This window comes from Choloepus didactylus, chromosome 2 (genome assembly GCF_015220235.1).
Source record: "Choloepus didactylus isolate mChoDid1 chromosome 2, mChoDid1.pri, whole genome shotgun sequence".
Classification (NCBI taxonomy): Eukaryota; Metazoa; Chordata; class Mammalia; order Pilosa; family Megalonychidae; genus Choloepus; species Choloepus didactylus.
The window spans coordinates 189,274,487-189,301,789 of record NC_051308.1 but is presented as its reverse complement, the minus strand read 5'-3'; the positions used below and the strand labels follow the sequence as shown (position 1 = coordinate 189,301,789).

The 27,303-nt window shown below is 40.8% G+C and overlaps 1 protein-coding gene across 3 annotated transcripts in view; it reads right to left on the bottom strand.

Annotated features, from left to right (window-relative positions):
* The window catches only part of DAB1 (DAB adaptor protein 1), a 1,206,834-nt gene that overhangs the window by 410,055 nt on the left and 769,476 nt on the right, over positions 1-27,303 (bottom strand). For 2 of the 3 annotated variants that reach the window (XM_037827103.1, XM_037827104.1), the window contains exon 1: positions 9,039-9,100. The exons of the other annotated variant lie outside the window; for it this stretch is intronic. The gene's annotated coding sequence lies outside the window, so the exon portion shown is untranslated. Of the gene's footprint in view, positions 1-9,038; positions 9,101-27,303 lie in introns of those variants that run through there. 3 annotated transcript variants of the gene reach the window in all.

Below are 27,303 nucleotides of genomic sequence, written 5' to 3'. Positions count from 1 at the left end.
AAGCACCCAATAAACACTAGTTTCTCTCCTCCTCTCCCAACTCCACCATTCAAAATAAGAAATACAGGTTATATATGCACAGAAAAATCCATACCCTTATGGAGAAAATTATAAACTATATTGAAAGACATTAAATAAGAACTTAATAAAGAGAGAGAGGCTCTTTGTGTATGCATAGAAAGATTCAGCATAATAATGATGGCATTCTTCCCAAATTGATCAATAAATTCAATGGCCCATCAATCAAATCTCAGAGAATTTTTGTGGAACTTTGAAATATGGTTATAAAATATATATGAAAGACAAAGGGCCAAGAAAATCCAAGACATTTTTGAAAAAGGACATTATGGGGGATTTGTCCTGCCAAATACCAAGGCTTATTATAATAAAAAAGAAGTGTGGTTTGGGAAAAGGGTGAGCAAAACATATCCCTAGAAACTGAGTAGTGTCAGGACAATTCTTTTCCATATGGAAACAATCAGAACAAATTCCTACCTTGCAGCACACACATACCAGTACACAGATTACAGACTAAATGTGAAAGGCAGAAAAGAAGACAATAAGGGAGAATATCTTTATGACTTCAGAATAAAAAAAAAAAAGGCTTTCTTAAGCAAGACATAAAAAGTGCTAACCTTAAAAGAAAAGATTGATAAATTCAACTACATTAAAAGTAAGAAGTTAGACAGCAGAAGGTTGGCAAGAATCCAACTTCTATGTGGTCTATAAATCTATTCAGCTTCCCAAAGGAATGAATTACTGTAACGTTTTGCTTTCATTGGAACTATGTTCTAACAATGCATGCCATGGCACAGGATTCAGCATGTTATGGTTGGTCTATCTTTAACTGCATCTGCAATTGGATTACAGGCACTTCTTGGTTTAACTTGACCATGTTTGAATGGGTGTGTTTTGCATTTACAACTTTGGTATGTATGCATGTACTACTACTCAGAATAACGTGGCATCATCACAGCACATGGGCAAGGCTAGGCAGTCATCAGCAAATAGCAATACAGGGCATCTCATTCTCACCCTCTGTGCAACATCTTTATTATTTTTAAGATCGTTCATAGTGAAAAGCTGACTCTTGTTCCACTATCTGCTCACTTTATTATTACTCCCAAAACTATGAGGAGAACTCTGTACCAGCAAAAGTAGAAAGCTCTAGGGGTAGATCTACAGCCGTGATCAACCTAATAGCTAATCTACTCTCTCTCACATAATCAAGATTTAATACCAGAAAACCTCCCCCAGTGCACCTGTAAGTCTTCCACTCTTTCTCCTTCCATTCTTTTTACCACACATCTTTTACCAATACTCTGCCCTTCACTCTACATGTTGACATGGATATAGCAATATATGAATATAGGCTAGGATAATTAAAAGGTAAAATGTCACCCAAATATGACATATGTTAGATGGTGTAAGCTTTTTCAAGAGGTTTTCCCCAATATATATCAAAAGAAATGCTTGTGGTGGCATGACAATGCCTAATTATAATTCTGTTACTGATGGCAAGTTATTTCTTGGGGACCCCAAAGACGGGACCCTAATAAACCTTCAAAGTGTTTAGTGTTAGGGCACTGAGTAATTATTTGGCATTGTAATTTACAAATTTCCTTTTTGATTGAGAACCTTTATACTTACCATTTTTCTTGTAATGAGAGAAGTTAGCTCTACAGAATCAAATGTTTTAACAGAACAGATTTGAATAAGCAGTTATTGTTAATGATTCCAAAAGATGTCCATAAAAAATAGAAATGATTTTTAATGGAAGGTTGTTACCATTCATTTCTATATCCAGATTACAAAATAAAGAACTGCAACAAAAAATATTATTTTCAAGATCACTGATCACAAAGGATTTCATATTGTTTATGGATAACAATTTATCCTAATCTTTTTATCCACATTAACTTAATGAACTATATGAGACTGTACATATTTAATTCAATTCAATGCAGCAAAAAATTATTGGGCATCTATTACATTCCAGTCATAGGAGTTAGAGGATAAGAAAGCTTATAAACACCCTATACTGGGACAATAATTGGACAAAATACTATTTCTTTCTTATCATCTTTGTAGACACTAATTAGAAAATGGATGAGAATTCAATGGAATTCTTTTTAGGGTGGTTCTTCTGAAAACCATATTCAAAAGAATTGCATGGAAGGACAAACACCAAATTTAGTATAGTGGTTACATCTGGCAGGAGGGAGGAAGCTGTGATCAGGAAGAGGTTAGTTAGCAGGAGGCTTCAACTGTATTTGTATGGCTTTATTTCATAAGCCGAGTGGTAGATCAGAGTTCCTTGTCACTCACCTTTTCATGTCTTAAATACTCCATACATTTAACATCAAACACATTAGTTTCATGATAAAATCAACTCCTCTTATTAAAAACCTTAAGTGATTCTCTACAAACATTTCCTCCAATCTGTCTCATAAGATGCTGAGAGATGTTCCTTGAAATCAAAGTTTCTATGGCAAATATGTTTAGAAAATTCTTGAAGAGTAAAATGAGCTACTTTACTGCAGGAAACTTCTGAACCTTTACTATGTCATTAAATACCATGTCTTTCTAAGTGTATGATCTATAATTGAGTACTTTTCAAATATTTTTGACCATGGAATTTTTTTCCCTTTGAATTACTCATAACCATCTTGGGAGACACAATGTTCCCTAGAATATGGTCCTGAAATTCTCAAAAAAAAATAATTCATTTTGCCAGATATTCTACATTATGACCACAACCAACTATGCCCATCCCCAAACCAGTAATGAACCTGTCCACATAGTTCCCTCAGCCTGGAATGCCTGCATCCTGAAAAACTCCTGGTCAACTTTCATGACCCAGCTGAAACACAATCTATTCTGAGAAGCCTTCCTTTCTCCAGATAGAATAAATTACTTCTTGGAAGCTTCCAAGGCCATACAGATGTTTTCTGTACAACATCTCACACTGTAGCAGTTATGCCCAAGGCTGTGTGCCTTGATAGCAGAGACTAAGCCTTTGCATCTTGCTATTTTTCACAATGCCTAGCACAGAGCCAGGCACAAAATAAGTACTCAGTATGTGTTTGTTCTATGGGCGTAGAGGTAAAATCGATGTGCATGATCTGAGTTGGCTCCTTCAATTTCTCTGATACTCTTAATGCATATTCAGAACTTTTCAGTCTTCATTGTGAATGTAACATCAACAAGAATAGAAACAGACAGACGTAAGGACTGAAAAAAGAGACAAAGACTGAGACAGAAACAGGGAGAGACACCGGCAGAGAAAGAGCAGAGAAAGAGATGGTTAAACTGATAGCAGTGATCATGAGTTCAATGGAGGGAGAGAGAAACAAGCTGAAAAACAGAGTAAGAGATTGGTAAGAAGCCCTGGGCAGATATATGGGGTGGTAATTTGGCTCACTGTCAGCCATCAGCACGCTGACTTGGCTTCCTTCTGCACAAGTCACATCTCTCTGAGACACCCCATCCCCTTCATTTTCACTCCCCAAGCTAAACAGCCCACCTTTGCCACCACAAAGCTTGCATCATTTTAGCTGTGAGCTCTTCTATTCAGCAGAATTTTATTTCTCTTTTTCTTTCTCTTTATGAGAATCCCCCACTGGCATTGTAGATTGGTTATATGTCAGCTTCAAATAAAAATAAAATAATAATAATAAAAGCAAGTTGGCAATTTGTTTCCAATACAATATGCTGCATATTTCATAATAGAAGCCAGAGGAGTTTTATGATTGCTGAACCAAAACCTTCCCATATCTGAGGACTAAATGGAAGAAATATACGAAAAGCATCTCACAGAAAAAGAAATGAGAACATTTGCTCCCCAACCTAAGGGAAGTGTTCAGGTGATTAATTGGCTTAATGTTTTTTTGTTTTGTTTTGTTTTTTACTCGCGTTCATATTCTGATTCGTATTTCAAAGACTGAACTCAGTGCTAGTCTTCATGGATATAAATTTACTTACTAGTAGAGGGGTTTTCTTTTCCTACTGGATACTCTTTTTCCAATACAGAACATCTGGCTGGCTCCTGCTCTTACTTTGTCAACACCCTCCCTAAATAAAGTTTTATTTACATTTTCAAGCCACTTCTCTGTCCTAGTATAGGAGACAGTCTGGTCTAGTGGAAGGAGCACTGGACAAGGAATCCAAAAATTCTGGGTTCCAATGTAGAGTTAAGGTATCTACCCAAATCAGATTTCTACTCCATCTGTCAATTGGGAAAGCTGACTAATCCACCTCAAGGATTCAATCAATCAAATAAAGCAATATTATTTTCCTCAAAATAACTGCTAAAAAGTATAGTGACAGAGATTTTAGTATTATGTGTGCTTCACAATTTCCTTCACAAAGAGGGGAAACGTTCAAGGAAATATTTCCAATTATCTAAAACAAAACAAAATCTTGACCTAAAATCCTGAAAAGTATCACTTCCTCTCTATCACCTGGTTAGCAAATAAGGAAAAAAGAAGAAGAAGAAGAAGAAGAAAGTAGACCAGATACTATCAGGATACTTACAGCCTCAGCATATCAATGACAGACAATTTTTTATTATCAAGGGGAAGGATGTTTATCTCATTTGAAGAATAACTTTAATAGCTAAGTCGTAGTCTTTGCTAGGTACCATTTTAAGCACTTTGTGTTCATTCCTATAATCTTAACAACAATCTTATGAGGCAGGTACTATTATTTTATTATAAAGAAAAGTTATATAAAAGAAGTTAAATAACATGGCCAAGGCCACACAGCTGGGAGAGCTGAGGTGTGCACCCAGGCAGTCTAGCACTAAAGTCCAGACTTCTAACCACCTGCTCTAACACCTTTTAGTTTGAGCACTGGTGTTTACCACAGCCAGTAATGACAACAGCAATAATACAGTTTCTGCACACTTAATTAATGAATATTTAATAGAGTAGACAGATGTTAACCAATACCTGCTAGGGGTTGTCACAAAGTCACAAATGTTCATAATGCCCAATACCCTGCTGGGAATAGAGCAACACCCATTTTGTGCAGGTAGCATCTGAAATTGGGAAAATCTGTACATAGTTCCTGCAGGTCTTACTATTTCACTATCCTCCATTAAATTTTACAACCACCCTGGGGGATAGCTGGGATCACCTCCCCACTCAGAAGCAGCTAGCTGTGTGAATGCAGAATGCTTGAATCCAAATCCTAGTTCTATCCCTTCTATGCTGTGTGACTTTGGGCCAGTTACTAAATCTCTCTGTGCCCAAGCTTCTCCATCAAATGGATACAAGTATCCACTTCCTAGGGTTGTGACATAAGTTAATGTATGCAAAGTGTTTAAAAGGGTACCAGACTCTTAGTAAGTACTCTATAAATGTTAATTCTTCTTATTTTTATTAATAAGAGACGTGACTTGCCAAATATCGCAAAGTTAGGAAGTAGCTGGACTTGATCCAGGTCTTCAATTTCAAATGCCATCCTCTCTCCTTACTAAAATTTACCATTTTCCCGAAATCCTGCCATGTGCCAAGCACTCAATGAAATGTTTTTCCCCATAAAATTGCCCAAAGACCCATGATGAGAGGTTAAGTGATTTAGCCTCAATCACTTAACTCAGCCAGTGAACACCATCCTTTGTCACAGTAAGTCCTAAACAGCAGATTTAAAGTTCCTGAGAACACCCCTTCAATTTATGCTACTTTTAAAAGTGCCCAGCTAAAAAGACATAAATTGATTTTCTTGCTTTGTTAGTTTGAGAGAAGGATTAAAATTCCACCAAAAACAAAATATTTGGCTTGAGAGATTTATCAAAATGAAATGCTGCCTCAATTAGATTCTTTATCTGCCTGCAGGGTGGCTTGAGGCATCAGAAATTCACCAAATGCAATTTTTAAGATGTGTACTATCAGGTACCAAGCCAAACACCCACCCATTTAAGACAAATTACTTAGGAGGGCAAAGGGGAGTGAAGAAGCATATTCCTCTCTGGCTTAGGGAGGAGAAAATGAACAATAAGTGATACAATCTCTTCCCCGCAGCCTCGCACAAGCGTTGTGTCTGTAACTGAACATACTGTGAAACAGCTTGTGAGATGAGCTTCATCAACAATAAGTAATTTTTATTCAGATTTTATTGTTGAATACAATGAACATGATTAAATGTTTCAGATATGCCTATTCAGACCTTAAGCAAACCACCAAAAAAAAAAAAAAAAGCTACTAAAAATCATCTTCTAAATCTGCTTTAGGAAGGGATTTAATTGCCAACTCGATGTGTAGAACTGAATTTCCACTTGATAGTGGCACTGTTCCCAAGAAGATAGTAACAACACGTTTGTACTTCCCACCTGGGCCTCTTCTCTCATCCTTGCAGATCCTCCCTTCGTTGCCAAATAGTTACAGTCTTTTCAAATCACTACAATTTTTAAACTTCCTAAACCTTTAAAAGGGTCTCTGTGTATCGAAAAAGAACAATAGTGCTTCAAAGCCATTTCTGCGAGTTCTTCAATACTCCATTTGAATGCTGGGGTTTCAATCAAGGACATCAGCAGACAATTTCTGATTGCTTAGAAGTTGACTTTTATACAGCTTTGATTAGGTCGCCTTCTCAACAGGAAATCAAGAAAATCTCTGATCCCTTTCAGTTTCCAGAATTGTCACCAAGCTTTGTCAGGACAGGGAGTGAAAGAGATGGAGGAGGGGAGGCGTTCACACTCCAAACTCTCCCTTCCCCCTCTCCCCTTCTATCTTCTTGACCGCGTAATTCAGGGTTCCATCCCCACTCACTCACCGTTGAGATGATAAAAAAAACAATGGGTGCTAATTCAGGGGGTGGAGATGGTTTATAATTTTATAGATTTCCCCCGAATACCTGTAATTGGAACATAAATGTACCAAAGTGAACCGGATAATTAGGGAGTTCTGAACATAAGCCACTTTTTAATTTAATGATTACTTGAAAACATGTTAAGTGTTTATGAAGTGTCAGCGGAACCCCCACAAGGCCTTTATTCAAAACCATCAACATTGTGAAAGTGCGTCTAATGGGCCAGCAGGAAGGGAGCAGGGCGGGGGCGAGGGGGGAGGCAGAGGGGGTAGGGGGTAGGTAGGGGAAGCAACAGAGCGGATTGTCGCTCTGGCCCCCGCCGACCCGCCACCAACTGCATTGTACCATCCATCTCAGCGGAGGTACTCGCCCGCCCGTCCGCCCAGCTCCGGGGCACTGAAAGGCGCTCTCGCTTCAGCAAGCTCTCGACTCGCCCCCCTTTCTGATAGAGCTAAACTCGGGCGTGCACCGGCATCCAAACACACACGCAGGTACCGACCCACGTCGCTACGCAACCCACCCTCGCCGACACACACTCGCGCCGCGGCACTCGCCACTGCTCCCGCTGCGGACCCTACGGCAAGAGCCAGGCCGCGGTCGCCAAGCGCCCCCGGCCTCCCCACCCCCAGCCCATTCCTTCACTCTCCCAGCCAAGGCGGAAGTACCCAGGCAGCAGACCCCAACAATGAGGACTTGTGTGATGCACTTGGGGGTGGGAGGTAGTTTACACGGAGTGAAACGTACATAGTCTGGCGGGGCCGGGGGGTGCTGCGCAGGAGCCAAGTGCCATCAGTCACGCGAGGCAGTGCCCACCCTCTCCCAGACCTCAGCCGGGTTCTAGCCACCAGCACAACAAAAAAAGAAAAAAAAAGGAAGAAAGAAAGAAAAAGAAAAACCACGCGCCTTAGAAGTGCAGAGAAAAGACGCGCCCTCCCACCAGGGGTCACAATAACACTTGGCGGGACGGAGCCAGCGGGGGAGGAGAGTCCTGGCTGCAGCAACCATCCCCCGGTTTTTAAAATTTACTTCCTACACTCGCCCAATAGCCCCTTTCTGACGTCGCAACACAACCTCCCCCAATTTCTGACTCTGACTACGGGTTCTCTCCGCGGTTGAATCCCCTTTCATGGCTCCTTTATGCGCTGAACCACGGGGATTTAAAGTTTCCCCAGTAGATGGCGGGGGCGGGGAGGGTGGGATCCCAGTTCTGCCTCCGAGGCAGAGCGTCGAGTCCAGAGTAGGGAGCGGGGAGGCGGGGTGGGGGTAGGGGTGGGGGTAGGGGAGATGTCAGGATGGCGTGGCGCCTGGAAAGTAAAATGGGGAGGAGGGAGAGACGGAGCTGCCGAAGAGAACCGAGTCGATGGAGGACCCCGGGAAGCCTGGGGCTCAAGGAGACGGGGGATCCAGCTCTGATATTTATGCGGAGGGTTGGGGTTACTGGGACAGATCGGGTTTTCCGACAGGTCTAGGCAGAACTGCAGCGCTGCCAGGTAGCCGGGAAGTGAGAACACGATTCGGTCGGGACTGGGTGCGCAGCTCTTGAGAGAGGGAGCAGGGTCTAGGACCACAGATAAGGTTTCTGGGGTGGGAGAAGGAAAGCTCATAGATGGACAGAGCTGGGATTCCAAGAGGAAGGATGCAGGGAGGCCGGAGAGAGACTAGAATCTTAAGTGAGCAAGTCCAGAAAGAGGGTCGCGCGTGGCCAGAAGTACAGAGACTGCGGGAGGGGAGAGAGCAGGAGGAAAGGGCAGAGGTTATCGGTCTCCCCCCTCCAGCAAGTGGAGGGAGCGAGCGGAAAACTGCTGCAGTAGCCATACCCCCGCAGCGCCCTTTGCTAAACTCCTGAGATGGGTGCCCTGGGGGCCCCAGTGGAGTCACCCAACCATCCAGGCGCCGTGTCTCCGCCAGGCACCTGCCCGCGTTGAACTCCAGGGCTGCCGCGTGCCCTCTCCACATCTCACCTCGGCTCCCTGACAGCATCCTCCTCCGCTGCCGCAGCCGCCCAAGAAGCGGCTCCCCATGCCGAGTGGGCGACGGGACTCAGGAGTGCTCTCCAGTCCGGGGAAGCCCCGGCGAGCGCCGTGCAGGATCCATCCTCCTCGGGAGCCACACGGGCCTGGCGTCAGAGCAGGGGGAGGAGACCGCCCCGCGCGCAGACCCGCCTTCTCCCGCGGCCCCCGCCCCAAAGCCCCCGCGCCGCCCTGGCGCCCAGCGGCGCCGCTCACCTGCTTGGACCCCCGCCGCTGCTGGCCCCCGCGGCGCGCCGCGTGCCTCAATCTCAGGGCTCCCGCTCCCGCTAGGGCGCTCTCTGCGCAGCCCAAGCGCGCTCCGAGAGCTTAGGCGAGTTGCGGTGGCGACGACCAGGAGGAAAAGCGAGCGAGCGGGGGCGCCGCGGCTTGCAGTAGTGTCTCTGGAGCCCCTGCGTTCACTTCCCATCCCGGCGTGGAAGGGGGTGAGTCGATCAGAGAGCACCGGGTCCCCGCCCCAGCTGCGCTGGCGGAGAGGGAGTTGGAGGATGGAGGAGGGTTAAAAGCAACCAGATTCCGGGTTCACAAAGTATCCGGTGTTTCGCCAGCATCATCGCCACCACCACCACCCCCCCGCCCGACCTTCCCTCGTTTTCCTCTAGGAAACTCTCTTTTATCCAAGCCTCAAAACACACGCATACCGATATATAGAAAGTGCCGGTGGGCTAAAAAAAATCGGGTCTCACGAAGCTGTGTTGCCCCCGCGCCCCGTTGCAGGAGGGGGCGCTCGCTCTCAGCGGCCAACCGTGGCGCTTGCTGTTAATTGAGGTCCCGAGGCCAAGTTTTAGCTAAAGAGGGAGGAAGACGACGTGCCTCTGTCAGGTTTTCGTCGGTCCTGGTGAGGGGCCTACACCCTGAGAGTACACGGGCCCCAGTTCACCCTAGCTCTCGTTCTTAGAATGCCTGGGAGTAGACAGTCCTCAGATTAGATCGCTGAATTCAACCTGCGTGGGAGAATGCTCCAGTGAATACTCCAGTCGATTCCCGCTTTGGGTCGTATTTTACAAAGATCTTAAGAACGCCAAATCGCAGAAAATATTTTGTCATTCTGAAAATTCTACTCCAGTAAATTCTTCAACTCCAGTAAATACCTGTTGCACCATTCTTGTCTCCAGAGGCCGGAATGCAGGGACCCAGGAGTCGGAGATGGGGGGTGAGGATGGGTGGAAAGCAAACCAAGCGCGACGTTGCTAGAGCAGGGCACAAGGAGGAAAGGAAGGGGCAGTCAATGGTTCCTTAAAAATAAACATTCTTTTTAGGGGCTACACTCCTGTCCTCCAGCTGTGTAATAATAAAGCTAATGTGGTGGATTTGGTTTTTGTTTTTCCTCATTGCTTCTGTAGCTCACCCATGAAAATTTAATGAACCATTTAGGTTTATTACCTCCAGAGTCAATGGGCCAAAAATATTTAGCCTAATGCACTCCTTGTGGAGCCAATAGGTCTATGACTGGTACATAAAAAGTCATCGAAAGACCCTCCCTTTCTCCACAAGATTCACGACCCATTAAACTTATTCGGTAATAACAGCTTCTGTACAAATGGAGGCCGTGCACATGGAGGCTGTCATGCACCTCCTGAAAAGATAGCAATTTACATACAGACAAGAAAAATGGGTGAGGTCACTGGCAGGGTGCAATCTTAGGAGAATAGTTGGTTGATAAGGGGAAACGCCCAACAAGGTGTGTGGAGGGGGATGGGGGCTCTTCACCCGTGATACTACCCTGCTCCAACCTTCTTCTGGGTGTGACCAGCAAAGAGTGGGGACCAGGGAAATGGGCTCAAGTCTCTCAAACCTTTCCAAAATTCTAGGGAATGGGAAGAGTTGCCTCCTTAACACGTCAGGTTCATTCTGTATGAGCTTCAGGTTTGCCAAGCTCTTCAGTTTCCTTATCTATGAAGACAGACCTTAGGAGACATGGACAATTCTGAGAAGACATGTCAAAATGGGGGGTGGGGTGGGGTGTGGAGAACTATTACATACTTCAGGTAGCTGGGACAAATGTCAAACCTTGGGTGATGGAACATAGACACAACTTTTCAGTGACTCTGCCAAGCAACACTCTAAAGTTTCTCGATGCTTTGAGGGCACACATGGAACGTCAAAAACCATTCACATGCATTTTAAGGCCCTGCATTTGTGAGTTGTCTCCTGCTGCCTTCCACCTGGTCCTGTGTTGGATTGGCATTATAATTACCAACTTTGAAAGGAATGCAGGACACTGAGTTGGCTAAGGAGTAGAAAGGGAAGACGATCAAGTAAAACTCAGTCTCTGTTCAGCATTGGATGAAGTCCACCGTGGAAACTGGGCAAATTCCCATGACATCCAACAGGGCAACATGCCACAGCTGTTCCCCTCTCCAGGCTGGAAAAAAGCATAATATATAGATTCTAATGGCACACAAGCTGTCCAGCAAGGGCCTAGTGGTTTTCTGGGCAAAACTAAAACAAATCTTTGAGCACTTTTTTAAATTACTGAGCTAAACATGTCAAGAAATTACTCATCTGAAAATTAGGATGACTTTTCTTTTGTTCTTTAGGTTCCTGGTAACAGTGTCATTTGTATTAAGTGTGGCATAAGGAAAAAATGATCAATAACTATTTCTTTATTATTTATTCTGAGAAACAGAATAATAAAATGAACAAGAGCAAACATTTATAAATTGCTTATATGTCAGGCACCATTCTGCTGGCTTCTCATATATTAACTCATTTAACCTACATATGACAGCCCAGTGGGGGAAGTAGTCTTATTGGATACTGTACTGAATAGAGTATGGACTTGAAATTTGATGGACCTGAGTCATCTTTGGCAAGGTACTTACCTCTCTGAACTTCAAACTTCTCAACTACACAATACCTGCTTCATGAAATTGTTATGAGCTTTAAACGAGACAACATGTTGGACATGTCTGGCACTGAATAAGTCACATAGTAAACATCGGTTCTCTTCCCAGAATAATTTCAAAATAGTTCATTTTAATTCAACAAGCATTTGTGGAATGCATTCCATTTTTTCAGGCACTGTGCTAGGCATCGGGAATAATGATGATAAATAAGAAACAGATACTGTCTTTGAGGAACTCAGGTCATGAGTAGCGTGCAGATGGGCAAAAGGAGCTTTATTGAACCTTCACGTAATTCATCCTATGAATATTGACTCTTAAGATACTCAAAAGGGCCTATGTAAGTGCTGTTTAAGACTGACCCATGGTTGAAAGCAAAACCTTAAAAGCATAAATCTTACTAAATAACTACTCTGAAGAGGGGAAAGCAAAGTAGCCCATTTTGTGTATTATATATTATTTAAAATTCTATTTATTCCTATAAATGTTCTCAGTATGCCTCTCTGGATGGTATATAATATAATGAATTTGTGCTGTAAGCTTTGGGGTTTTCAAACAAATTGTTACATAATCACTATTTATTAAATAGTTTGTAGTGCTTACATATGCCAAGAATATGCTGGTGTTTCTATATATATAAAGCTCTCAAATTAATGAAACTGTTAATCCTGTCCAGAAGGAACACTCCTGCCAAGCTCATTAAAGAACTCATGTGCTCAACGTATACTACCATATAAAAACCCGTACAAATTCAAAGGTTAATACCAAATGTGTATAAGCCTCTCATGGTCCCTTTCATTGAGATTCATGTTCACAGTAAGAGTCTGTATTTTCAAAAGAAAATTCTATTCATTCCCTCAACATGTGTTTACTTACTGCTTACTCTATACCAGGCACAATGTTAGGCAAGAGCAGAGAAAGAAAGAGAAAAGAATTTTGCCCTCAAAGAACTAATAGCCAGGGGAAGGAAACACAGCATCACACTGCGTTGCAATAAATGCTATGAAAGTGACAAGTACAGAATGCTATGGGGACAGCAGAAAGGGGCATCTAGCCCAGGGTAAGTGTTAAGAAGACTTCCTGAAAGAAAAGTTACCGTCTTGAAAGATAACTGGGCAACTAGGTGAGGCAGGGAAGGGCATTGCAGGCAAAGAAAAGAGAAAGTGGGGTGGAGGCGGGGCATAATTGAATCTAGAGAAGGGAGCAAGAGCAAATTATAAAAGGTATTGTTTGACATATTCAGAAGATTGAAATTTACCATGAAAATTTAAGGAATCACTTTTTAAAAAACAAAAAAAAGGAGATAAATATTTTGCAAACCTTAAAGTAACCACATTTGAGATATTTTGCTAGTATGCACTGGACACAAGTAAAATATCCAACTGCTATTTTTCTTCAGAGATTACAAAACCTGTGAAAAATATTTCTTTGTGGTTTCATCAAAACAGAAATTCTCTTCTTTCATGTTACTGGCCTTGCTTGATTCCAGGGAAAAGTTGCATAGCTATATTACTAAACTGGACTCTAGCTTTAAATAGCACTCTTTTTTTTTCCCCCAAGGATGGGGTAGTGGAGAGCAGCAACAGTGCAATAGTATTTATGTAACCAGTCTGCTCTTCTTAGCTAAAAGCACAGTAGAAACAAAGTGGAAAGCTAAAATGATTGTCAAAGGCCTCTTATGTCCCGCTACAAATCCCCAATTTTTTTCACTCATAAAGGTGATGTCAGTGCTTAAAAATATGAGTGGGCTAGAAGCTGTCAAAAACATGGCTGAGTTTCTGATGCCTAGGGAAAATCAGAAACGGGAGAATCAGCATAGGGTAGGATGTAACTATCACTTAATTTTTGGCTACTGTTTTAGTTTTGGCAGATATTTGTCATTTGCCTCTGTGGCACCCATTCTTGCTTCATCTGGAATCAACACCCAAATTTCCTTGGGAACCATTCTCCCACTCAACAAATTTTTCCCCATTTAGTTTTGGTAGAGCTGACTCTGTCCTCTGCTCCAGGGATGGACAGGTCACTCAGTGCAACGCATTTTCTTGGCCACAATTCAGATAATCAAGTGGGTGATGGAACAGCATGGAAAAATGTTTTCTCTTTTCCATTGGCCTTGTAACTGGAAAGATGTTAATCTATAGTTGCCGGAATCCATCCCATGAAGAAAGCAATGGGGAATGAAGCTAACCAAGAATAAAGGAGGACCAAAAGATGAGAAAATAGAGATTGATGATGACATTGTTAAAGAACTTTGGTTTAGCCCATGCCCAAAGCCAACTATTCCTCTACCACCTGGTTTATTCAGTTATAGGAGCCAATATATTCCATTTTTACTTAAGCTAGAGCTATTGTTATGCAAAATACCAGAAATGGATTGGCTTTTATAAAGGGGTTTTATTAGGTTACAAATTTAGTTCAAAGACCATAAAAGTGTCCAAACCAAGTCATCAACAAGAGGATACCTTCACTAAAGAAAGTCTGTTGGCATCTGGAATACCTCTGTCAGCTGAGAAGGCATGTGGCTGGCATCTGCTGGTTCTTTGCTCCTGAATCACATTTCAAAATGGCTTTCTCCAAAATGTCTATGGCATTCTGTCTCTCTTGGCTTCTCTCAGCTCTCTGCTTTGTTCTCCAGGGGTGTTTCTCTTTAGGCATCTGGGAGTGCTCTCTTAGCTTCTCCAGGGGCAGACTCTGGGCTTCATCTTTTAGTTTAGCATCTCCAAATGTCCTTCCATCTGCATCTCCCAGCATCTGGAGTCTTTGTCGGCTCTTGGCTTCTCCCAGGGGCAAACTCTGGATTACATATCTTAGCTTCTCTCCAAAATATCTCTTTCAGCTTCTCTGAGCTTATCCTCTCTGTGAGCTCTCTTAAAGTACTGCAGTGAACTAATCACTGGATGGGTGGGGTCACACCTCCATGGCAATGATCTAATCAAAAGGTCTAACAGTTTGGTGGGTCAATCTCCATGGAAACATTCAATCAAAAGGTTCCACCCAACAAGATCAGATTAAAAGATCATGGCTCTTCTGGGGTCTATAACAGTTTCAAACCAGCACAGCCAGTTTGGGTAGGGTTTTTGTCATTTTTAATCAAAAGAATTCTGCCAAACACATCAGGCATTGTATTTTGCACTTTCTATACATTATCCAATTTAGTTCTTAAAGCACTCCAGCAAGATATTTGTAGATATTTATACTTGGCCTAGTTCTATGAAGAACATTCAGGAGCTATACTCACATTTTACAGATTAGAAATAAACTCAGAGAGGTTAAACATTTTATCCAAAGTTACAAAGCTAGTCAGACTGACAAATGGAAAATGAAATTTTAAAATGCCATTTACAATAGCATGGTATAAAATACTTAGGAATAATTGAATTAAAGCTCTGGAAGATTTCTGCACCAAAAACTACAAAACTTTGCTGAGAAAAATTAAAGATGATCCAAATAGTGGAGAGGTATACCATGTTAATGGTTTGGAAAACTCAATACTGTTAGGATGTCAGTTCTCCCCAAAATGAACTATCTATTTAATACAGTCCCAATAAAAATCCAAGCACACTTTTCCAAAACATTGATGAGCTAATTCTAAAATGTGCATGGAAATGCAAAGGACTTAGAATGGCCAAAATAATCCTGAAAAGAGAAAAGCAACATGAAAGAGCTTGTACTACCTGATATCAATGCTTACAATAAATCTAGAGTGATCAACTCAGTATGATATTGGCATTAATGATAGACAAATTACCAGTGGAACAGAATGAAGAATCCAAAAATAGACCAACACATATATAGTCAATTGATGTTTTTTTACAAAAGTGCCTGTGCCAGTTTGGGTATATTATGTCCCCCAGAAGCCATGTTCTTTAATGCAATCTTGTGAGGGCAGATCAATCAACTGTGGGTGGGAACTTTGATTAGATTATTCCCATGGAGATATGGACCCTGCCCCTTCAGAGTGGGTCTTAATTAGATCACTGGAGTCCTTTAAAGATCACACACACAGCAGGGAGGACAAAATGCCCCAAGAAAGCAGCTGAGAGAGACTTTTGAAGAGATGCTTGCTGATACTTTGAGATGCTTGGAGACATTTGGAGATGCTATCCCAGAATTTGCTCCAGAGAAGCTAAGAGAGGACCCTGACGCTTAATGCACAGGAGCTGAAGAAGCTAAGAGAGACAAGCCCAGAGACATTTTGGAGAAAGCCATTTTGAAATGCAACCCAGGAGCAGAGGACCAGCAGACACCAGCCACATGCCTTCCCAGCTGGAGAGGTATTCCAGAAGCCATCAGCCATTCTTCAGTGAAGGTATCCTCTTGTTGCTGGCTTAGTTTAGACACCTTTATGACCTCAGAACTGTAAATTTGTGACCTAATAAATCCCGTTTGTAAAAGCCAATCAATTTCTGGTATTTTGCATAATGGCAACATTAGCAAACAAGAACAGTGCCAACGCAAATCATTGAGGAAAGGAAAGTTTTAAAACATGGTACTGGAACAACTGGATAAATGTATGGAAAATAATTAACTTCATCCCCTTCCTCACACACTGTATAGAACAAAAGAAAATAAATCTGGAAAAGTTCTAGAGGAGAACACTGGAGAGTACTGTTATGATTTGGGAGTTTTGACAGATTTCTTAGAGAGGACAAAAAATCATTGAACTTAGAAGAAAAAAACGATAAATTAGACTTTATGAAAAGTTGAAACTTCTGCTGATCAAAGGACAACATTAAGAAAATGAAAAGTTAGCCATGACCCTGGAGAAAATATTTACAATACATATATCTGACAAAGGACTCGAATCCAGAAAATATAAAGAACTTCTAAGTAATCAATAATAAAAAGACAACCTAATTAAAATGGAGGTATATGAAAATGTGCTTAACAACCTTGATCATAATGCACACTACAATGCACAGTGCAAATAAAGCCACAATGAGATACAATTTCACACCCACTAAAATGGCTAAAATTTCAAAGTCTGAAAACATTAATTATTGGTGAGGATGTGGCACTCTCAAATGTTGATGGTGAGACTACAAAATGGTATAACTACTTTGGAAAACTGTCTTGCACTTTCTTATAAAGTTAAACACACACTTACTGTTAGACCTACTGCTCCTTTTGCTAATGTTGCTGCCATACAAAACACCAGAAACGGATTGGCTTTTATAAAGGGGGTTTATTTGGTTACAAAGTTGCAGTCTTAAGGCCATAAAAGTGTCCAAGCTAAGGCGTCAACAATAGTGTACCTTCACAGAAGAACACCGATGGCGTCTTCCTCCTTTGCTCCGAGGTTGTTTCAAAATGGCTTTCTCTCAGGAGGTTTCTCTGTAAGGTATCTCGGCTATTCTCTTAGTTTCTCCCAGGCAAACTCTGGAGTAGCAAAAGTCTACTTTCAATGGCCATCTCCAAAATGTCTCTCTTGGCTGCAGCTAGGATCTGGGCCTGTGTGGCTCTTTTTAAAGTACTCCAGTAATTAAATAAAGATCCACCCTGAATGGGCTGGGTCCATATCTCCATGGAAATTATCCAATCAAACATTTCACTCACATTGATTTGAGTCACATCTCCACGGAAACAATCAAAGGATTCCAACCTAATTAACACTGATATGTCTGCCCCCACAAGATTGCATCAAAGAGCATGGTATTTGGGGGGACATCATACATCCAAACTGGCATACCCACCCTTAGGTATTCCACACATAGATATTTACCCAAGAGAAATAAAACACATATGCACAAAGAAGACTTGTATGTGAAAGTTTATAGCTAAATTATTCATAATAGGCCAAACTGGAATAAACTCAAATGTCTAGCCATAGTAGAATGTATAAACAAATGGTAGAATAGTCCTACAATAGAATATTAATTACTAAGCAAGAAACGAAATAACCCTACTGATATTACCCACATCGTGGATGAATTTCAAAGTCAATTTGAGTGAAAGAGAATGGAATACACTACAACTTTAATGTGAAGTTGCTGTATACATATTTGTTAAAACTGATCAAATTGTACTCTTGATGCTGTGAATTTCAATACATGTCTATTTTACTTCAATCTTTTTATTTTTTAAGAGCAGGCACAGAGAAGATGGAACAGCCAACCAGCCCCATAATCCATTTAGGCTCCACTCTATTATGGCCCAACATGAATCTTTGTGCTAATAGAAGTCCCAGATAAAATATTATATTCAAAAAATTAAAACAGTACTCTATGTTGTACGTGATGTGGCCAAAGAAATCAACATGGGGTGGGGGTAGGGGGGAGGATCATTTAAATTACAGTTAAGCAAGAATGGTTCCCAAAATGGAAGACCCACCCATAAAATGGAAGCACTGTCCAGAGATGCAGTGGGTGTCATCAGAAAGTAAAAGCCCTTCCTGGCCCTGGAGTTAATCCAACATAGGTTGGGTTGTGGCTTGGCAAGAATGCGATAGAGAAATTCAAGTTTCAGATGGTGGAAGTGAATGGGAGGAAGGGGCCTTGGGCAATAAGATCTCCTTCCAAAAAGAGTTCCCCTTCCAAATCCTGATATTGTCTCATTGATTGAAGAGTTCTTGTCAAAAAGCTCTTAAACTATAGTCACACTTTCAAATGGTTCTTTTCTTCTCTGTCCCAAAAAGCCAATGAAGAGCCCACAACTCCATACTGCAAGGTATAGGCTGCACAGCTGAATTCGTATGAAAAACTCCCAAGGAAAAAGTCGCCACTCTTTCCTCGAAGCATACTGATGCAAATCACTCCTTATAAAATATTTTTTTAAATAAAAAGAATGTAATTGCTCACTGAATTGTAATATGAATGCAAATTAACTTACTGTAATTATACTGTGTAATTTTCTACTTTAAAAACTTAGAAAATGGAAGAGACCTGATAAGTAATTTGAACTGTAATTCTTCATTGTGTTCCTTCATTATGCAATGGTTACCATAAGCAATTTGCTCTGATTTAATGTAAAATGTTTTTAGTTCATACCTTTACATCAGCAGGACTTGAATGAGACCATTCAGTACACACATATACCCCTCTTTCCCCACAAGTGCATTGTAGAAATAATCAAGATAAAATTAATACGGCACAAGAGCATTTGTGAAGGATTCTTAACATATTTTCATTTTGCAACTTTTGGCACATGAAGCATCTCGCTTTCCTATGCCCTCAATATGTTTTAAATAACCAGGAATTTCCTATCCAAATAAGGGTCACATAATCAACATTCATGGTTTAACAGCAAGATTCTGGCAGAGAAGTAAAGAAAATGGGTTCTAACTCCAGCTTTGCCACTAATTAATTGTATGACATGCTCCATTCTGGACCTCATTTCCCTCATTCATAAATTAAGAGGTTGGACTAGGTGAATTCCAGCTTCCTTCCCAGCCTTATGGTCTAAGATTGCTCTATAGTCATTCTCTGCTTTGCATTGTTTTAGCAACATGAGTGACAGAAAATGAATTTCATATTTAGAATTAATGACCATCTGAATGAACTGCAGCCCTTTAGTTCAATCAGTCATTCATTGCTAAAGAATGTCTAACACAAAGATCATCTATGATGATGCAAATGTAAAAAAAAATTCCCGTTTTCATGCTAATAATAATTTGCATGTGTAGTTCACTACTTAATGTAGATTCTGTTAGCTACAGCACATAGATACAGAGAGCTGGGGATATCATTAAGAGGCAGCACTGTGCAGCAGAAAGAGAATGTGTAAGGCTTAGAATCAGAAGATTCCAAGGCCTGATTTGTTATTTACTTGGCTGTATAATCATACTAGGTGTCAGTAACTTCATCTCTTAGGTGAGATTACAGGTGGGGCCCTCATCTACCTCCCCGGCTTGATGTGAGGCTAAAACACATAATGAATGGAAAGGCATTTGGTCACCTGTATTTATAAATGTCTCATTTGCACCTCTCAACAACCTTATGAAGCAGGCCCTAGCATTAACTCTATTTTCCAGCAAAGAAAACTGAAGCTGAGAACTTAAATTATTTGCTCAAGTAAACAGCCCATGGCACTTGTCTGTCATCTCTATCCAGGGGGGACAGTCAACAACCCTTCATCATCTGGATTCCCATGAAAACATGTATAGTTAATTTTTCTTTTCTCTAGACATATATGAGCTTCTCAGAGAAAGGGAACTATTTTATCTTTATGCAGCTAACAGTACTGTGAGTCTCCATTTCCTCAGCTGTAAAATGGAAATAAAAGTACCTACATTTCTATGGTTCCCTCTTTAGCAGTCATCCCACTCTCCCACTCCATCTCCCCCTTCCCCAAAACCCCAATTGGGGAAGTGTGCAATTTCACAGAAGCTGACTTCACCCTCATGCCTGGGTTGTCACACACGTCCTAAGCTAAGCCAGTCAACACATTCTATGTCCTGGCCAGAGTGACTGATTGGGGAGGTGGCAGAGAATTTAACCTTGACCGACAGATTGAGTCCCAGCTCTTCTACTGGAAACACTGAGACAAAGGTGCTCTCTTTGCCAGATTTGAATGAGGAAGAACATAAGGAGCATGTAGCCCAGGAAGCAATAGCTTTGGCTCCTGAAAAGAATGGGCCTTATGATAGAGCTGTCCCCAAGATGGGCAAAGCAGAGAAATCGAAAGGCATCACATCCTTTGACAAGGATCACTGAGCCACTGGATCATGTCTTGCCTAAAGTCAGCCTACCTTTGCAATATATAAGCTAATAGATCCCTTTTATTGTTTAAGCCAGCATGAGATGGGTTTTTTTGTTACTCTCTACCAAAATATGCCATCAACTTGACAAAGAGATTATAAAGATGTAACAAAGTCATGAATGAAATATCATAAAAGGTCACACATAATAATGGTGATTAGAATGACAACGACAATGACAATGATGGAAGCAAAGGAGGAGTGCCAAATATGTCACTGGAGTTTCATGTAGATCAGAAGCTTCCTTCAGATAATAATAAAATAGAAGCATCTAGGTTTCTCCTCTATGTTTCTTTCAGTAAATTCTACAATCCTCTTGCAGCAGCCTACTTATATGTGCCCCTGATCAAACCACACCAAATGATGGATCTTTTCCTCACCACACCTTCTACTTGTTTGCCTCCATTCTTTTGTTCAGACCATGTCCTCCTCCAGGATTATCCTTCCCCATTTACCATTTATTGAAATCCTTTGCAATCTCCTTTGCAATCTTCAAGATTTGGTTTAAATGAAGACCCCACCCAGCCCCCTACTCACACACATCATTCTCTCTTTGCTTTCTTTATATGTCGTGCGTAGTTATAACCTTGATCCCTGCCATGTGTTGGAACCATTTTTCTCATGTCTTGATTCCCCACTGAGATTGTAATCTCTTGGAGTAGATGCTAAGCTCCTTATAAATTGCAGAGAGAAAGACCTGGATGCAATATCTCCCATTCCACTAATGTTCAGGGTGATTCAGCCAAAGTGATTGTAATTCTATCATTGAAGATTCATCAATAGAAAGTACATGAAGAACCCCTTGTAAAGAGATGAAGACACCTTACAATTCAGAATGCTTAGACCACAATATAACTGGAGGTTGTGAAGAAAGGAGAGGATGACAGGTAAAGGAAGAGGGAGGGAGGGAGAGAAGGAAGAAGAAAGAATAAGAGGGAGAGTGAGAGGAAGAAGGAAGGGAGGGAGGGAGAAAGGAAGAAATAAAGGCAGAGAAGTGTATGGTTTGGGGAATAATGTTGTCCAAGGCTGCTAAATGAAAAATTCTCCTTGGTTCTGTCTACCTTCTTGTGCCTTAGAGAGATTAGATATGGTAAGAAGGTGCTGTTAGCTATTGCTGTTTTCCAGTGGATATCCTCTGGGTAATTAGATGTATAAAATCTCTTATAATGTTTCCCAATTAGCAGTATTATTATGTGTTTATAAATATAGAATTAAACATGAATAGTGAATAAGAACATAAGATTTGGAACTGCTAGCCTGATTTATAATCTCAGTTCTGATACTGTGGGGATATGAATTTGGGTAAGTTCTTACACTCTCAGCTGCACTTAATTCTCATGTAAAATGAGGATAATAATAACTGACCCTAGTGTCTATTTTAATTATTAAGTGAAATAATATTTGTAAAGGATTATAATATATTTGGTAGATGCTACATACCTTATCAAATCAGTAGTAGAGGTTACAGTATTATTCATTATTTTGGCCACAGATTCCTCTTTTTGGTTCACTCAACTGTACCTAGAAAAATAACCCTTAGGAAAATAAGCACCCTTTTTTACCCATTTCGGTGGCAATAGCACTGCCAAACTTGGCATTCAAACTACCTAAAATAATGACCTTAGCCATGTTAGGTAAACACTGACATAGGTAGATATTTTATTATTGAGCGAGCTTCTTTCCCCTGCAACCAACAGTCACTAATCTTGGTAGGTTGAACTATGTACCCCAACAAACACATTTTTAATCTGAATCCCCATCCCTGTGGGTGTGAACCCATTGTAAACGGGACCTTGTGAATATGTTATTTTTAGTTAAGGTGTGGCAAACTGAACCGGGGATGGGGGTGGGGGACCTGGAATTCACAGAGACCAGAAAAGAGAGGATATCACTACGTGATGGGAAGCAGAGATACAAGCCAAGGAACCCCAAGGATTGCCACTAGCCAGCACCAGAATGCTATTGTCATTGGGGAGAAAGCATTACCTTGCTGACGCCTTGATTTTGGATTTCTTCTAGTCTCAGAACTATGAGCTAATAAATTCCTGTTGTTAAGCCAACTGATTATGTAGTATTTGTCACAGCAGTCTGGCAAACCAAGGCACTGATCATGAAAATCCCCACATTTGCAAACATTTACTTGGATGGCATAGCAGATACAAGGACAAAATTGTACCTATAAAAATGTCACTCATTCTTTTGCATTGCCATATGTTTTCTTGAGTGGGAAAATAAGGGTAGAGATCCAGCTGGCATGCCAGGAGTGTTAATAACCTTGGAGGGGGCTGCCCCTGTGATCGTTATTTGCCACATGTGTGTCTGGGCACTATGTTGAAAACTGCTGATGCAGTTTTGAAGATTTGAGAGATAGGGTCAAATTTATGTAGTAGATACATCACTCTGATAGCAGAAAGAAGGTTCATTAATGCATCCAACCCATCCTTACTTCAGCTATTTCTTTCTACTCCTTTCCCCCCTCCCTGCTAAATCACACCCCTACCCAACCACCACTATTTACGAACTCTGAGGAAAGAAGAATCTTGGGTATGCACTTATAAGTAAAAATTTGACAAGTCAATTATGGGCTCATAATGAGAGTGACATTTTTAGAGGTATAACCTTGCTTCCAGGGAAAATTTAACATATCCTGGGAATCTTCCATAACTAGATTAACAGGTTCATAATGTTTATGCAGTTTAGGAGAATATAGATCTAAAGTTCCTGGCTGAGTGGTATGATCTGAGACGGATACACTGAGTTCATGGGTTTGTAGTAGGAAGCCTATGTCATAGGATGGATCAAAATATTCCTGTGACCAAAGGATCATGATAAATAGGGCCATTAAAAAGGAGATGCTGTTGTGAACACTAACACATTCACTTGGGTGTTTCTCTTCAAAAGGTCCTCTTTGCTCCAAGAACACATCATGCACTTTCATAGCTCTGGATATATATAAATATATTTTTTCTGTGCTGTCCTCTACATGAAATGCCCTTCTCTACCATTTTAATATTTATTGAAGCCCAATTCAAATGTGACTTCTTTGGCATCTTTACCCCCATCCCATCTCAACCCTTTTCCAGATGCTATCACTTCCCCTTTCCTTTTTATTACTTAATTAATTACAGATGCTTCTATTATGATCATTTGTTCAATGCCTGTCCCCCCAAATAGCCTGGAAGTCATCTGTATTAGTTTCCTAGGGCTGCCATAACACATTACCATGCACTTGGTGACTTCAAACAACAGAAATTTTTTTTTTCTCTCAGTTCTGGAAGCCAGAAGTCTGAAATCAAGGTGTTGCCAGTGTTGGCTCCTCTTGAAGACTCAGAGGGAGAATCTGTTCCATGCTCATCTCCTAGCTTCTGGTGGTGGCTGCTGGAAACCCTTGGCATTCCTTGGTTTGTAGCTGCATAACGCCAACCTCTGTCTCCGTCTTTACATGGACAACTTCTCTGTGTCTCCCTGTCTTCTCCTCTTTGGCCTTTTATGAGGATACATGGATATAGAACCCACCTGGTTAATACAGGATGATCTCATCTTGAGATCCTTCACTTAATTACAACTGCAAAGACCCTTTTCCCAAATAAGGTCACATTCAGATTCTAATAGCTATGTCTTTTGGGGTCCCACCATCTAACCTATGACACCATTCTTGAGGCTTCCTTCTGCCTCATTTCCTATAGTCAGTCCTTTCCCAAGACATGCCATTTCTACTTCCAACATGAAACTGGAACCCTTCCACTCCCCTCATCTCCCCTGCCATCACCTTGAAGCAAGCCATAGCCATCTCTTGCCTAGAGTCTCCTTTACCTCTGTTTTCACTCTTGCTTCCTGTCCTGGTTTGGATGTATTATGTCCCCCCAAAACGCCGTTATTTTTGATGCAGTCTTGTGTGGGCAGGAAATATAGTGGTGTTGATTGGGTTGGAGACATTTGATTAGATGTTTCTGTGGCTTTATGGTCACTCAACTATGGGGAAGAGCTTTCATTGGATAATTTCCATGGAGGTGTAGCCCCACCCATTCAGCATGGGCCTTGATTAGTTTACTGGAGCACTGTATAAGTTCAGACAGAAGGAGCAAGCTTGCTACAGTCAAGAGGGACACTTTGAAGAATGCACAAGAGCTGAGAGAGGAGCTGCAGATGAGACACATTTTGAAGATGGCCGTTGAAAGCAGACTCTTGCTCCAGAGAAGCTAAGAGAGGACAAATGCCTCAAGAGCAACTGAGAGTGACATTTTTAGAGAGGAGCTGTGGCCTAGAGAGGAAAGTCCTGGGAGAAAGCCACTTTGAAACCAGAACTTGGAGCATACACCAGCCACATGCCTTCCCAGCTAATAGAGATTTTCCAGATGCCATTGGCATCCTCCAGTGAAGGTACCCGATTGTTGATGCATTACCTTGGACACTTTATAGCTTTAAGACTATAACTGTGCAAGCAAATAAACTGCCTTTTATAAAAGCCAATCCATTTCTGGTGTTTTGCATTCCAATAGCATTAGCAAACTAGAACACTTCCCTATAACACATGCTCTAAATACTAGCCAGAGTAGCATTTTTAAAACATAATTCAGAATCTCTCTGTTCAAATCACATTAATGATTCCTCATTGTACTTAGGTTTCCAAAATCCTGATAAAGGCTCTTAAGGCCCTCCATGATCTGACAAAGCCTCAAATCACCCCACTGTCCTCCCACTCAATATACTCCAGCCATAATGATCTTCTCTTACTTCTATAAGTCCCCACCTGAAGGCCTGGGTAAGTAATGTTCTGTTTGCTTGGAATGGGCTCCTCCCCACCTTTAACAACTTCCTCCCAAGGCTTACACACTCATTGAGGAACAGCCTAAACATAACTTGGTCAGAGAGGTGTGACCTGACTACCATCTTTAATTAGGACTCCTTGTTATAATCTCTCAAAGCACCCTGTAATTTCCTCTCATAGACCTAATTATTATGTATAACTATGTATTCATAATTATATATAAAGTATATTTTATGATTATTTATTGACCTTTGTCTGTTTCTACCAGTAGACTATAAACTCCACGAGAACAAAGGAGTGTTTTTGGTTTGCTTGCTTGTTGATTTTGTTTGTTTGGTCACTGTAGTTGCTTGAATGGTGCCTCCATCCACCCACCCAAATATGTGTCCGTGTACTAATCCTGGAACCTTGAATGTTTCGTTATTTGGAATAAGAACATTTGCAGGTGTAATTAAGTTCAGGATATTGAGATGATAATATCATCCTGGATTATCTGAATGGGCCATAAATCTAATGACTCATGTCCTTATAAGAGACATACACAAAGAAGAGGAGCAGGCATTGTGACCACAGAGGCAGAAATTAGAGTGATGCGGCCACAAGCCAAGAAACACCTGGAGCCTCCAGAAGCTGGAAAGAAAAGTAATGATTCTCCCCTAGAGGCTCAGTGGGGAGTGTGACCCTGCCAAAACCTTGGTTTCAGACTCTGGTCTCCAGAACTGTGAGAGAATACCTTTCTGTTGTTTTGAGCTGCCAAGTTTGTGATAGTTCATTATTGTAGCCCTAGGAAACTAATACAGTTATCTATATATTCCTAGTTCTGGGCACATAGTAGATGGTCAGGAACTATGTGTTGAATGGATGAATGAATTAGCATTCATTGAAGAAGAGTCATATGCATTCATCATTATATACCAGAAATCTGTCTATTCAGAGTAGAACACAATAGGTGCTCAAATATGTCATTAAATTGTACTGAATTGGAACTCATTTTACAAAAATAAATATACAGGTGTATAACATTTTTAGAATTTAAATGTGAGAAAGAAATATTAAGATTAAACTAGGAAAATTCCTTCTTTTATAAATGAGAACAATGAAATTGGCAAAGGCTATCTGACTAACCTGAGGTCATACAGTAAGGGAAATAGCATTTATTTATACAATTCTCACAGCATCATCTACTATGGTATCTTCTCTAAGTATAAATATATCATTCTAATTAAAATCATTTAGTATGTTGTTCCTATCTTAGTTAAAAGCTGCAGCATTCATTGTCATTAAACTAGTTAGTATATGTGTAAGTCTTCCCTGATAATGAGATAATAAATGAAACAAATATTAAGAATTGAAAGATAAAAATTTTTATCTATTCAAATTCCTAGGAATCCAAGAGGGAATCTCAACATTAGATAGACATTTACTTATTATATTTTGCCTGGTTTAATTATGATTTCATTGCCCATACTCAAATATTTAAACAACTTATCAGACATTATCTCTTCATTTAAGAATTTACTCAAAAATATATTAAAATACATATAATAAAACAACTCTTTTCAGAACTAAGGTCTTTTCCACTTAATTTCTGACTTTGGGATAACACCACTTGAGAAGACTCTAATAACCATGGCTTAAGTTTAATGCTTTCATACATGTTAGGTGGTACATAGCAGAAAACACTACATCTGTTCTATCAATGCTGAAAGGAATATCATGAATCAATTCTTCGTTCTTCCTCCTCTGCAGGGGACTGGAAATACAGCTCTAGAAGTAACAATATCTGTATTCATTTCATCAGAGCCTAATTTTATGATCTTCAGCAAGTAACTTGACCTGTTTATGAGTTGCTCATCCATCTACCTATTCAATTGTTCAGGTATTAATTCAATAAGTATTAATTCCAACCTACATCCTCTGATTCCAAAACTTGTGTTCTTTTAAATTATTGTGTCCCCAGTAGTTCATCCTCAGTGTATATGTGCCATTTATCTATTGCCTCCGTTTTCTAGGGCTGCCGTAGCAAAGTACCATAACCATGGTGGCTTAAAACATCAGAAACATATAGTCTCACGGTTATGGAGGCTAGGAGACCAAAATCAGGTGTCAGAGGGGCTGTTCTCCTTCTGAAACCTCTGGGGGTGATCCTTCCCT